Raw genomic sequence first — 12,749 nt, 5'->3', positions numbered from 1 at the left:
TCTTACCCCTTCAGGGTTAAGGGGTAATGGGTTCCCCTCTATTAGTAGCCAGTGGGTAATGAACTATCTCTGGTTTGCTCCTTAAAACCTGCCCATAATAGTCTCTCTAAATAATTCTCCTCAAATTACCTGGCCTGAGTATGTCCCACTGGAATTTTGATGAATGCACATTCTTAGTTTGTTCTTTACAACCACTCAATGGCTTAGATGGGTATGTGATGTCACTTTCATGCTTAAAATGTTTTAGTGCCTTGTCATTGTAATTGAAATAAAACCCGAAGAGTATGGTTTGCAAGGCCATACTTGACCTGGTGTCTGCCTCCCTCTCCAAGCCAATCTCTCCCCACTCTCCTTCAACCTTGTTGCACAAAGTCGCATTAAGATCCCCGGTGGCTCTTTCTCTTGAGGTGCTCATCCTCGAGATCTTCCTGCCTGTACTTCAAATTTCCATTGAAATATCACTTCCTCAGAGTCTTTCCCTAGCTATTCAGTCAAAAGCAGTCATCTAAACACCCACATTATCCTATATTAACTCTTCTCACAGGACTTAAGAAACTAACACTTGCTGATATTTTGTTGTCCATTTTTATACCTTTAATCATCTGTCAATCATGTCCTTCTTTTTTCCTTCCTTCCTTCCTTCCTTCCTTCTTCCTTCCTTTCCTCCCTTCCTCCCTTCCTCCCTTTCTCTCCCTCCCTCTGTCTCTTTCTTCTTTCTTTCTTTCTCTTTCTTTCTTGCTTTCTTTCTTTCTTTCTTTTTCTTTCTTTCTTTTTCTTTCTTTCTCTCTCTCTTTCTTTTTCTCTCTTTCTTTCTTTTCCTTCTCTCTCTCTCTCTCTCTCCCTTTCTCTTGCTTTCTTGCATTCTTTCTGGCTTTCTTGTTTTCTTTCTTGCTTTCTTGCTTTTTTTCACAGGGTCTCATTCTGTTGCCCAGGCAGGAGTCTGGAGTGCAGTGGTGTGATCATGGCTCACTGCAGCCTTGACCTCCCTGGGGTCAGGTGATGCTTCTGCCTCAGCCTCCCAAGTAGCTGGGACTACAGGTGTGCACCAGCATGCCCAGCTAATTTTTGTGTGTGTGTGTGTGTGTTTTTGTAGAGGCAGGGTTTCACTGTCCTGTCCAGGCTGGTCTTAAACTCCTGGGCTCAAGTGATTCTCCCACCTCGGCTTCCCAAAATGCTGAGATTACTGGCAAGAGCCACTGCACCTGGCCCCACTATTTCTTTAGAAGAAAAATTTCCTGATGACTAGCTTTTAATATTTGTTGATATTAAATTAAAAATCAGGGATTAGCTCCATCCTATAGATAAGGTAACAGGAGTTCAGAGGTTACAGTTATTAGTGTCAGAATCAGCACCCGTGACTTCTGATATCCATATACCAGAGTCTATTCCTCATCTGATTTCCCAAGCCTAAAAATGTTGTGGGAAAGACATGTAATCAATCTAAGTGTCTATCAATGAATGAACGGATAAAGAAAATGTGGTATATATACACAATGAAATAATCAGCCTTAAAAAGGTAAAATGCCATTTGCAACCATCATGGGTGAACTGAACGGATATTATGTTAAATGAAATCAGCCAGACACAGAAAAACATATGTCTCATGATCTCACTGATATGTGGAATCTAGAGAAGCTGATCTTGTAGAAGTGGAGAGCAGTGGTAACAGTGGTTACCGGTGGGATGGTTGGCGGGGAGGAGAGATGGGAAGAAGTTGGTCAAAGGATACATAATTATACTTGGATAGGAAGAATAAATTTTAAGAGAACTATTTTATGACAAGGTGACTGTAGTTCGTGATGATATAATGTATTCTTGAAAAAAATGTAAAGACAGTGGAAATTATGTGCTCTTAACACAAAAATGATAATGATGTTAGGTAATGCATCTTGTTAGTTAGCTAGATTTAGCCATTCCACAATGCATATGTACTTCACACCACCATGTTGTATATGATAAAAACATGCAATGTACTCTGTCAATTTTAAAAAGTAAATTTAAAAGGTGCAAGAGAAAAATAAAATTAAAATGCTATGGGAGATAAAATACTAGGAGGTAGTGAGCACACCTTAAGTTATGTGAGACGAAACTCCTGGAAAAATAATGGGGAGCCTTCTATCTTCCTAGCCCATTGCTAGATTTAGAAATGAATTGTGCTCTGATACTAAATTACCATTTCCCAAAAAGGAACACAAAGCTGTTGAACAATTCAGTAAGACATTAAGCAGATGTTCCATGATTTAGCAGCCAAAATAACTTTGTTAAATATTTGGTTAATGTCTCTTTACTGTTCTAGGAATTCCTAGAGCCTTTAATATGTTTCTTGTGAAGTAGGTAGATGTACTATGCAAAGCTACCCCAATTGATTAGAATAGAAAATACTTTTATGAGAATCTTATTAATATCTCACAGAACATGCATTTCCTGGACCAAAGTTGAGTAAACACGGAATTAAATCTTTAGTGATAGAGATCACATTGGCAGAACAATCTCACTACAAAGATAAATTTAATAATGAATTACGTGTAGAGAAGGAAGAGGGAGTATGTTTGTATTTATGTCTTCTGAATTTTGTTCTTGTGTGTCATTTATTTAGTTTTGTGTGAAAGTCCTTTTCTTTCTTTTTTTTAAAATTATACTTTAAGTTCTGCGGTACATGTGCAGAACATGCAGGTTTGTTATAGGTATACATGTGCCATGGTGGTTTGCTGCACCCATCAACCTGTCATCTACATTAGGTATTTCCCCTAATGCTATCCCTCCCCTAGTCCCCCACCCCCCAACAGGCACTGGTGAGTGATGTTCCCTTCCCTGTGTCCATGTGTTCTCATTGTTCAACTCCCACTTATGAGGGAGAACATGCAGTGTTTGGTTTTCTGTTCTAGTGTTAGTTTGCTGAGAATGATGGTTTCCAGCTTCATCTATGTCCCTGCAAAGGACATGAACTCATTCTTTTTTATGGCTGCATAGTATTCCATGGTGTATATGTGCCACATTTTATTTATCCAGTCTGTTATTGATGGACATTTGGGTTGCTTCCAAGTCTTTGCTATTGTGAATAGTACTGCAATAAACATATGTGTGCATGTATCTTTATAGTAGAATGATTTAAAATCCTTTGGCTATATACCCAGTAATAGGATTGCTGGGTCAAATGGTATTTCTAGTTCTAGAACCTTGAGGAATCACCACACTGACTTCCACGATGGTTGAACTAATTTACACTCCCCACAGTGTAAAAGTGTTCTTATTTGTCCACATCCTCTCCAGCATCTGTTGTTTCCTGACTTTTTAATGATTGCCATTCTAACTGGTGTGAGTCTTTTTCTTTCTTTCAAGTATGTGTCTACCAAGTTTTTATTTCCCTCATCAAACCATGTATTATTTCTGACTATTCTGGTAGAAATGTTGAAACATTTTTAAGCCTATTGCAAATGTCTTCTGTCCAGATCCAGATAATTTCTAAAGGAGTCTGATCGATGCCTCATTACTGCCAGGGCAGCCTGTGCTGCTGTAGTTTGTAGTCTATTTGCTTATAGTATGAATTATGTCATTAAGAAGACTTAAGGTATAAAAAATTGAGTGACAAAGATGTTTCAATGAGAAAAAAAGGGACTTCAACTAGAATGTAAAGAGCACAAGAATAAAGTCAAGGAAGGAAGGAGGGAGGGAGGGAGGAAAGCAGGGAGGGAGGGAGGAAGGGAGGGAGGGAGGGAAGGACAAGGACAAAGGCTAAACTTGCTAAAATGCTGGGATAATTGGCACGGAGAGGTGCTGTTGCTGGAGAAAGCAAGTTAGATGGTCACCCTATTTATGCCATTTTTAGCTATTCTGCTCATTGGTATGTACTTAACAGAAATATGTGCACATGTGAAACAAGAGAAATATACAAGAATGTTTAAAGCAGCATTATTTATAATAGACCTAGAGTGGAAATAACTAAAATAGGCATCAACAGTAGAATGGAATACCATGCAGCAATAGAAAAGAGTAAACTACAGCTACATGCTACAACATGGATATATCTCAAAGCATAATATTAATTTCCTTTAATATAAATATCAAGAACAGGCAAAATTAAATTATAATGTTAGATATAATAATTACCTTTGAGGATGGTGTAAGTAATTGATTAAGATAGTTTCAAGGGACTTCTGTGGTGCTGGCAATATTTTATTTCTTTTTTTAATGTGGTAAAAACTGTAAAATTTACCATCTCAACCATTTTTAAGTGTACAGCATAGTAATGCTAACTATAGCTCATTGTTTTGGCAGGTGTCTTGAACTTTTCATCTTGCAAAACTGACTCTATACCTGCTGGTCAAGTGATCTTCAACAAGGGCACTAAGACTATAAAATGGGGAAAGAATATTTTCTTCAACAAATGGTATTGAGAAAACTGAATATCCATGTACAAAAGAATAAAGTTGGACTCTTACCTTATACCATATTTTAAAATGAACTCAAAATGGGATTAAAGACCTGAAACTTTAAAACTCCTAAAATAATAGGGAGGAATCTTTACAAAGCTGAATTTGGCAATGATTTATTGGCTATGACACCAAAAGCATAGGCAATGAAAGCAAAAATAGACAAATGGAACTAGATCAAACTAAAAAGCTTCTGCACAGCAAAGAAAGCAATCAACAGAGTGAAAAGACAATTTATGGAATGGGAGAAAATATTTGCAAATCGTGTCTCTGGGAAGGAATCAATATCAAGAATATATAAAGAACACCTGTAACTTAACAACAAAAATAACCCAACTTAAAAAATTGGCAAAGGACTTAAATATATATTTCTCCATAGAAGATATACAAATGCCCAATAAGCATATGAAAAGGTATTCAACATCACTAATTATTTAGAAAATGCATGTCAAAGCCACAGTGAGATATCACTTTATACCTATTAGCATGGCTGCTATTTAAAACAAAAACAAAAACAAAAACAAAAAACAGAAAATAACAAGTGCTGGCAAGAATGTGGAGAAATTGGAACCCCTGTGCACTGTTAGTGGTGACGCAAAATGGTTCAATCCCCATGAAAATGTATCTCTGGACTCTATTCTGGTCCACTGGTCTGTATGTCTGTCTTTACATCAATACCATACTGTTTTGATTGCAGTAGCTTTGTAATATGTTTTGTAATCAGGAAGTGTGAGGCTTCTGGTTTTCTCATTTCTTTTAGGATTGTTTTGACTCTAAGGCTTCTTTTGAGATTTCATATGAATTTGAGGATTTTTTATTTTTAAAAAATTCCATTGAAATTTCATAGGGATGGCATTGAATCTGAGATTACTTTACGTAGTTTGCCTATTTTAATAATATTAAGTCTTGCAATCTGTGAAAATAGGATTTTTTCATTGATTTGTGTCTTCTTTAATTTCTTTCAGCAATGCTGTGTAGTTTTTAGTGTATAAGTCTTTCACCTCCTTGCGTAAGTTTATTCCTAAGTATTATATATTTTTGATGCTATAATAAATGAAATTTTTTCTTAATTTTAAGATTGTTCATTGTTAATGTATAGAAATGCAACTGATTTTTGTGTGTTGATTTTGTATCTTGCAACTTTGCTGAATTCATTTATTAGCTTAAACAGCTTTTTTTGTGGAGTGCTTACAGGCCTCTACAAATATGGTCAGAGGCGTTTGAACTAGAGTGACTCCATCTTGAATACGGGGTGGGTAAAATAAGGGTGAGACCTACTGGGCTGCATTCCCAGGAGATTAAGCATTCTTAGTCACAGGATGAGATAGGAGGTCAGCACAAGATACAAGTTACAAAGACCTTGCTGATAAGACAGGATGAGGTGAAGAAGCTGGCCAAAACTCACCAAAACCAAGATGATGATGAAAGTGACTTCTAATCGTCCTCACTGCTCATTATATGCCAATTATAATGCATTAGCATTTTAAAAGACACTCCCACCAGCGCCATGAGAGTTCACAAATGCCATGGCAATGACTGGAAGTTACCCTCTATAGTTTAAAAAGAGGAGGGACCCTCAGTTCTGAGAAATCTCTGTCCCTTTCCCAGAAAACTCACGAATAATCCACCCCGTGTTTAGCATATAATCAAGAAATAACTATAACTATACCCAATCGAGCAACTTGTACTGCTGCTCTGCCTATGGAGTAGCCATTCGTTTGTTTCTTTAGGTTTTTAATAAACTTACTTTCACTTTACTCTTTGAACTCGCCCCAAATTCTTTCTTGTGCAAGGTCCAAGAACCCTTTCCTGGGGTCTGGATCGGGATCCTTTTCCAGTAACAATGTCATCTGCAAACAGATAATTTTATTTCTTTCTTTTCAATTTAGATACCTTGTATTTCTTTTTCTTTCCTAATTGTTTTTGCCTAATTGCTAGGACTTCCAGTACTATGTTGAATAGAAGTGGAGAGAGTGGACATTCTTGCCTTGTTCCTGATCTCTTATAGGAAAAGCTTTCAGTTTTTCATTATTGAGTATGATGTTAGCTGTGGGCTTTTCATATATGGCCTTTATTTTGTTGAGGTAATTTATTTCTATTTCTAGTTTGTTGAGTGTTTTTATAATAAAAATGCATTAAAATTTTGTCAAATGCTTTTTGTGTCAATTGAGATGATTATGTAATTTTTATCCTTTCTTCTGTTAATGTGGTTTATTACACTGATTGGTTTTTATATGTTGAATAATCCTTGCCTCTTAGGGATAAAACCCACTTAGTCATGGTGTATAATCCTTTTAATGTACATTTGAACTCTGCTAGAATTTTATTGAGAATTTTTGCATCAATATTTATCATGGATATTGAACCTCATAGTATTCTTTTCTCATAGCAGATTGATCTGGCTTTGCTGTCAGGTTAATTTTGGGCTCAGAGAATAAGATTGGGTTTTGCCTCCTCTTTAATTTTCTGGAAGAGCTTGAGAAGGATCGGTGTTAACCTTTCTTTAAATATTTGGTAGAATTTTCCAATGAAACCATCTGGTCCTTGTCTTTTCTTTTCTGGGAGGTTTTTGATTACTGATTCAGTCCCTTACTTGTTGTAGGTTTGTTCAGACTTTTAATTTCATGATTAAATCTTGGTAGATGGCATTTTTCTAGTGATTTATCCATTTTTTTCTAGGATATCCACTTGGTGTAAAATAAAATATTTCCTGTCATATGCAAAACAACTTTCATTTCATTCTTGAGTGGTGCTTACTTCTGATCACAATTGTGTATAACAGAGGTGTCCAATCTTTTAGCTTCCCTGGGCCACACTTAAAGAAGAAGAGTTGTCTTGGGCGACACGTAAAACACACTAACACTATTGACAGCTGATGAGCTAAAAAAAAAAAACACACACAAAAAAATCTCATAATGTTTTAAGAAAGTTTACGAATTTGTGTTGAGCCACATTCTAAGCTGTCCTGGGTCACATACAGCCTGCAGGCCACAGGTTGAACAAGCTTGGTGTATAACCAAATGCACTCTTAGAAAAATTTGAAAATTTAAAACCAAACTGCCTAATGAAAACCCCTATTATTCAAGAATTGTCTATATAATATTTAATTTTTCTAATTTAGCATAGACCATCAATTAAAATTAAGAAGAGAAACACAAGTATAACTGTCAAACACACTCATGACAAAAATCTCAGGGTAATAATTTGATTTTTGTTTGACTATTTTGTCTGTTTGCAAAGTAATGTGATAGCTTTTCAGTAATTTATTGAGTCACTTTCTCAGTCATCAAGATGTTATTGCATTTATCAGACTAAGAAGTCACTTCGTAAAGGCAGTTGTAATTAAATTGTAGATGCAAAATAAAATAGAGAACAACTCTATCAATCCCCTTCATACTTCCTTCCTTTCAAGAGTAAGGCTCCATTTCTTTCAGAATATCATTTAAAAACTAATTGAATAGAAATCCATCTCCTTCCCATCTCAAACCCATCTCAAACCCGTCAGGGATTGAGAATGGGTGCCACACATACTTGAAAAAAAGTGCTATAAAACATTTGCATTTCAAGACAAAAAACTAACCGCTGGCTGACACACCTGAGCAAAAGGCAACTCTGCCTTCCTTGTAGTAAATGTAATTTAATATAGGTCATTAGCTAAGGGAAGAGGAGCAATTTGAATTTTCAAAGTTTGATTCTCAGGGTCATCTACTTAAGAATCACCTGGGCTGCCCATTAATGGAAAGGGCAGGGAGGGTCCCATGAATTTGCATTTCCATGGGCAGCCAGAGTTATTTTTTTCCTTTGCGGAATCTCAATAAGCTCTGGAGAATTAGATGGACAGGAAAGATTGATTTTTTTGATTATTTGTGAGAATTCTTGGCAGCTCCTTAAGTGGCAGTAACACAGAGTAAATTCCTACCTCAAAACTATCTTAATAGATTTTTAGGTTCAGACCTATAAATTATTAGATATATTAATTTTTAGATTTCATATTTCAGTTATGCTGGATTCTAACAACTCATCAATTCATGGCATTAATTCATGGCATTTTCAGAGTTCTCTAAAGTCTTTTCATATCATACTCACTTTCTATATTTCACTATGCCCCAGGAGGGCAGGAATCTTTTTGTTTGTTCACAGATGCGTAACAAGTACTTAAAACAATTCCTGGCTCATAGTGTTACAGTTTGGATTCACCGCTGTAACTCAGATACCTGCCATTTGTAACAATGGCAAGTGTTCAATGAATATTTGTTGAATGAATGAATAAATGGTGAGGGGTATACCCACAGATTAAATGTCAGTTTCTCATTTTGTTGAAGCCGTAGCTGTGCACACAAAGATTCAGAAGGGATTCTTAGGATTTAAACAAGGTCAATGGCTTTTGATTCAAGGTACTAAGGGATGTACAGATGTTTCTACTTAAATTTGCTTGTGCAGATTGGTAAGGGCATCAACAAAAAATTAACTGTTCTTCTAAAAGTCTTGGGAAAGGAAAGAAGATAAGGAGACAGGAAATGGAACAACTGGTCATAGAAGAAAGGAGAGAAGGAGGAAAAGCTCAGGGAAGAAAGGCTGGGCAAACTTAGAAACTGAGTAAGGTTTCAAATGACAGAGAGTAGGCAATTCAGGTCCAAAATCCCTTATCTACAATTCTGAAATTATGAAAGCATGAAAACAAACATTTTTTTAAATTCATTGGATAGCAAAACCTGAGCTGAATTACTGTGAAGGTCTTCATAGTCTTTCTCTTGTGTAGCGGGAATCTTTCTTTGTTTTACTGAAATAAGGTTAATATTGTGGACGAAAAAGAGTCAAACTTTGTAAAATATTTGAAAGGATTTATTCTAAGCCAAATATGAATAACCAAGGCCCGAGGCACAGTCTCAAGAGGTCCTGAGAACATGTACCTAAGGTGGTTGGGTTACAGCTTGATTTTGTACATTTTAGGGGGACAGAAGTTACAGGCAGACATCAATCGATATATGTAAGGCCTAAGTTGGCTTGGCCCAGAAAGGCAGGACAACTTGAAGCAGAGGCTTTCAAGTCATAGGTAGCTTCAGAGGTTTCCTGACTAGCACTTGGTTGATAGAGTTATTAGCTAAAGAACTGGAATCAACAGAAAGGAATGTCTGAGTTAAGATAAGCGATTTTGGAGGCCAAGCTTCTTACTATGTAGATGAAGCCTCCAGGTAGCAGCCTTCAGAGAGAATAGATGAAAATGTCTCTTATTAGACTCCAAAAGTTACCAAACTCTTAGTTAATCTCTCCTGGATCAGGAAAAGACCTGGAAATTGAAAGGGATTCTCTATAGAATGTAGATTTTTCCCATAGGAGACAGCTTCGCAGGGTCATTTCAAAATATGTCAAAGAAATATATTTTGGGGTAAAATACTCAGATTTCTTTCAGGGCCTGCTACCTGTCATGTGATGAGATACTAGACTTAGGTTGGAATTTGGTATATTATTGCTACAAAGTGCCTATTTTGTCAATCTTAAGATCTCTGTTTTAATGTTAATGCTGGTCGGTTGTGCCTGAATTCCAAAGGGAGGAGAGTATAATGAGGGATGTTTGGCTGTCCCCTCTTCCCATCATAGTCTGAACTAGTTTTTCAGGTTAACTTCGTAATGCCCTTGGCGGAGAGAAAGGATCCATTCAGTCAGTTGGGAGGCTTAGAATTTTATTTTTGGTTTACAATATGATTGATTATGGGTAATGCCCTAGACTCTTCTGTAATATACATATATAAATATCATTATCTTTATAAAAATCAAGATAATTCTGAACTCCCGAACGCCTCTGGCCCCAAGGGCTTCAGATAAAGGATTGTGGACCTGTATAACTAACATCTCACAAAGGTATGTGAAAGGGGAATACATTCGTCCAGATCTCAGAGTATTATGTGGGCGTTTGGGGTTAAATGGTGTCTCCCTCGCCTTCAAATTCTTATGTTAAAGCCCTCTCCCCCAAGTATCCCAAAATGTAACCTTATTTGGAGATAGGGTCTTTACAGAGGTAATCAAGTTAAAATAAGGTCACTAGGGTAGGCCCTAATGCAGTATGACTGGTATTCATATAAAAAGAGGAAATTTGGGTATGAACAGGCGTAGAGAGGAGATCGCTATCTACAAGCCAAGAAGAGATGCTAGAACAGATCCTTTTCTCTTAGCTCTCAGAAGGAACTAACCCTGCTCACACCTTGATCTTGGACTTCCAGGCTCCAGAACTGTGAGACAATAAATTTCTGTTGTTTAAGTCACCCAGTCTGTGATACTTTGTTACAGGCCCATAGGAAACAGGTACAGTAGGTTTGTGAGTGCTGTGAACCCCAAATATCGGAGACAGGTCTCAGTCAATTTAGAAAGTTAATTTTGCCAAGGTTAAGGACACACCCATAACACAGCCTCAGGAAGTCCTGACAGTATGTGCCCGAGGTGATCAGAGGTACAGTTTGCTTTTATACATTTTAGGGAGACATGAGACATCAATCAATATGTGTAAGATGTATATTGGTTCATTCTGGGAAGGTGGGACAACTTGAAGTGAAGGCTTCCAGGTTAGAAGTAGATAAGAGACAAAAGGTTGCATTCTTTTGAGTCCTTGATCAGCCTTCCACTGAATGCACAATTTAGTCTGACTTAGTGAATCTGCATTTTTACATAAACAATAGGGCAGAGGAAGCAATCAGGTATGCATTTGTCTCAGGTGAGCCTCACAGGGATGACTTTGAGCTCTGTCTGTCCTTGTCCACAAGGAATTTCCTGTGGGCAAATTGTGAGGGAGATATGTAGCTTCTTATCTTTGTAGCTATCTTATTTAGGAATAAAATCAGAGGCAGGTTTGCCTGACATAGTTCCCAGCTTGACTTTACTCATGGCTTAGTGATTTTGAGATTCCAAGATTTATTTTCCTTTCACAGTGGTCTACAGGAAATGCAAGAGATATTGGTGTGCTGCAGGTAAAGAGAATAAGACCTGCCTGGCACAGTGGCTTACACCTGTAATCTCAGTGCTTTGGGAGTCCAAGGCAGGAGGATTGCTGGAGGCCAGGAATTCGAGATCAGCCATGGCAACATGGCTAGACTCCAGTCTTCACAAAAAATTAAAAAATTATCTAGGTTGGGAGACTCAGGTGGGAGGCTCACTTTTGCCCAGGAATTCAAGACTGCAGTGAGTTATGACCACGCACTCCAGCCTGGGTGATGGAGTGAGGTTCTGTCTTTCTAAAAATAAAATAAAATAAATAAAACAAAATAAAGCCAAAAGTGGCTTAAAAGTTTGAATTGGAGATAAATAATTCCGGGGTTGTTTCAGTGTCTCGATGCTGTCATCAAGGACCTGGCCCCTCTTTTCTTGCCTTTTTTCCCTCTTCCCTTCCCTTCCCTCTCCTCCCTTCCCTCCCTTTCCCTCCCCTCCCCTTCCCTTCCCTCTCTTCTCTTTTCTTCTTTTTCACCTCCTCCTTCTCTCCTCCTCCTCCTCCTTCTCCTCCTCCTCCTCCTCTTCTTCACCATCAGTGTGGCAGCAGTATCTCTCTCCATGGCTATACAACGGCATCAGTTGCTCCAAGTATTATATCCTCATATGACAAAATGTAAAGTAGGAAAGGAAGAGGTTCTTCTCGAGGCTTTCTCAGCAGTCTCCCTATATTTATTTCATTGGTCAGAACCAAGTCATATGGCCATTGCCAGCTGCAGGCAGCCTCGGAGAGGGGGTGCAGTCTGTTCTGCCACATGCGTTTCCAGAAAATGAATTGGTACACATACATGCATTGATAAATAGGGGAATTATGTTGATATACTCTGGAAGCTGTGTTGGTGTAGCAAAAGAGCAGAATATGGCAGCCTAGCAGGAGAGAGAATTAATAACAACTTTTAGCAGGAAAGGTAAAAGCCTTTAGCTGTACAGGCAGGAACCTTTTTTAACTTTGTGAAAGAAAATTTAAAATGAGTGCTTATTCCCGACACTCCCTTATGTGAGGGCACCTGTTACTCCTGAATCTCATACAACTCTAAGCCTGCGGCGGTTTGCACTTCCTTCTGTATTTCACTCGTGTCCGTGTGAAGAGACCACCAAACAGGCTTTGTGTGAGCAACAAGGCTGTTTATTTCACCTGAGTGCAGGTGGGCTTAGTCTGAAAAGAGAGTCAGCGAAGAGAGATAGGGGTGGGGCCGTTTTATAGGATTTGGGTAGGTAAAGGAAAATTACAGTCAAAGGGGGTTGTTCTCTGGCGGGCAGGGGTGGGGGACACAAGGTGCTCAGTAGGGGAGCTTTTGAGCCAGGATGAGCCAGGAGAAGGCATTTTACAAGGTAATGCCATCA

Source organism: Pongo abelii, chromosome 3 (genome assembly GCF_028885655.2).
Source record: "Pongo abelii isolate AG06213 chromosome 3, NHGRI_mPonAbe1-v2.0_pri, whole genome shotgun sequence".
Lineage (NCBI taxonomy): Eukaryota > Metazoa > Chordata > Mammalia > Primates > Hominidae > Pongo > Pongo abelii.
This window is presented reverse-complemented; position numbering follows the sequence as displayed.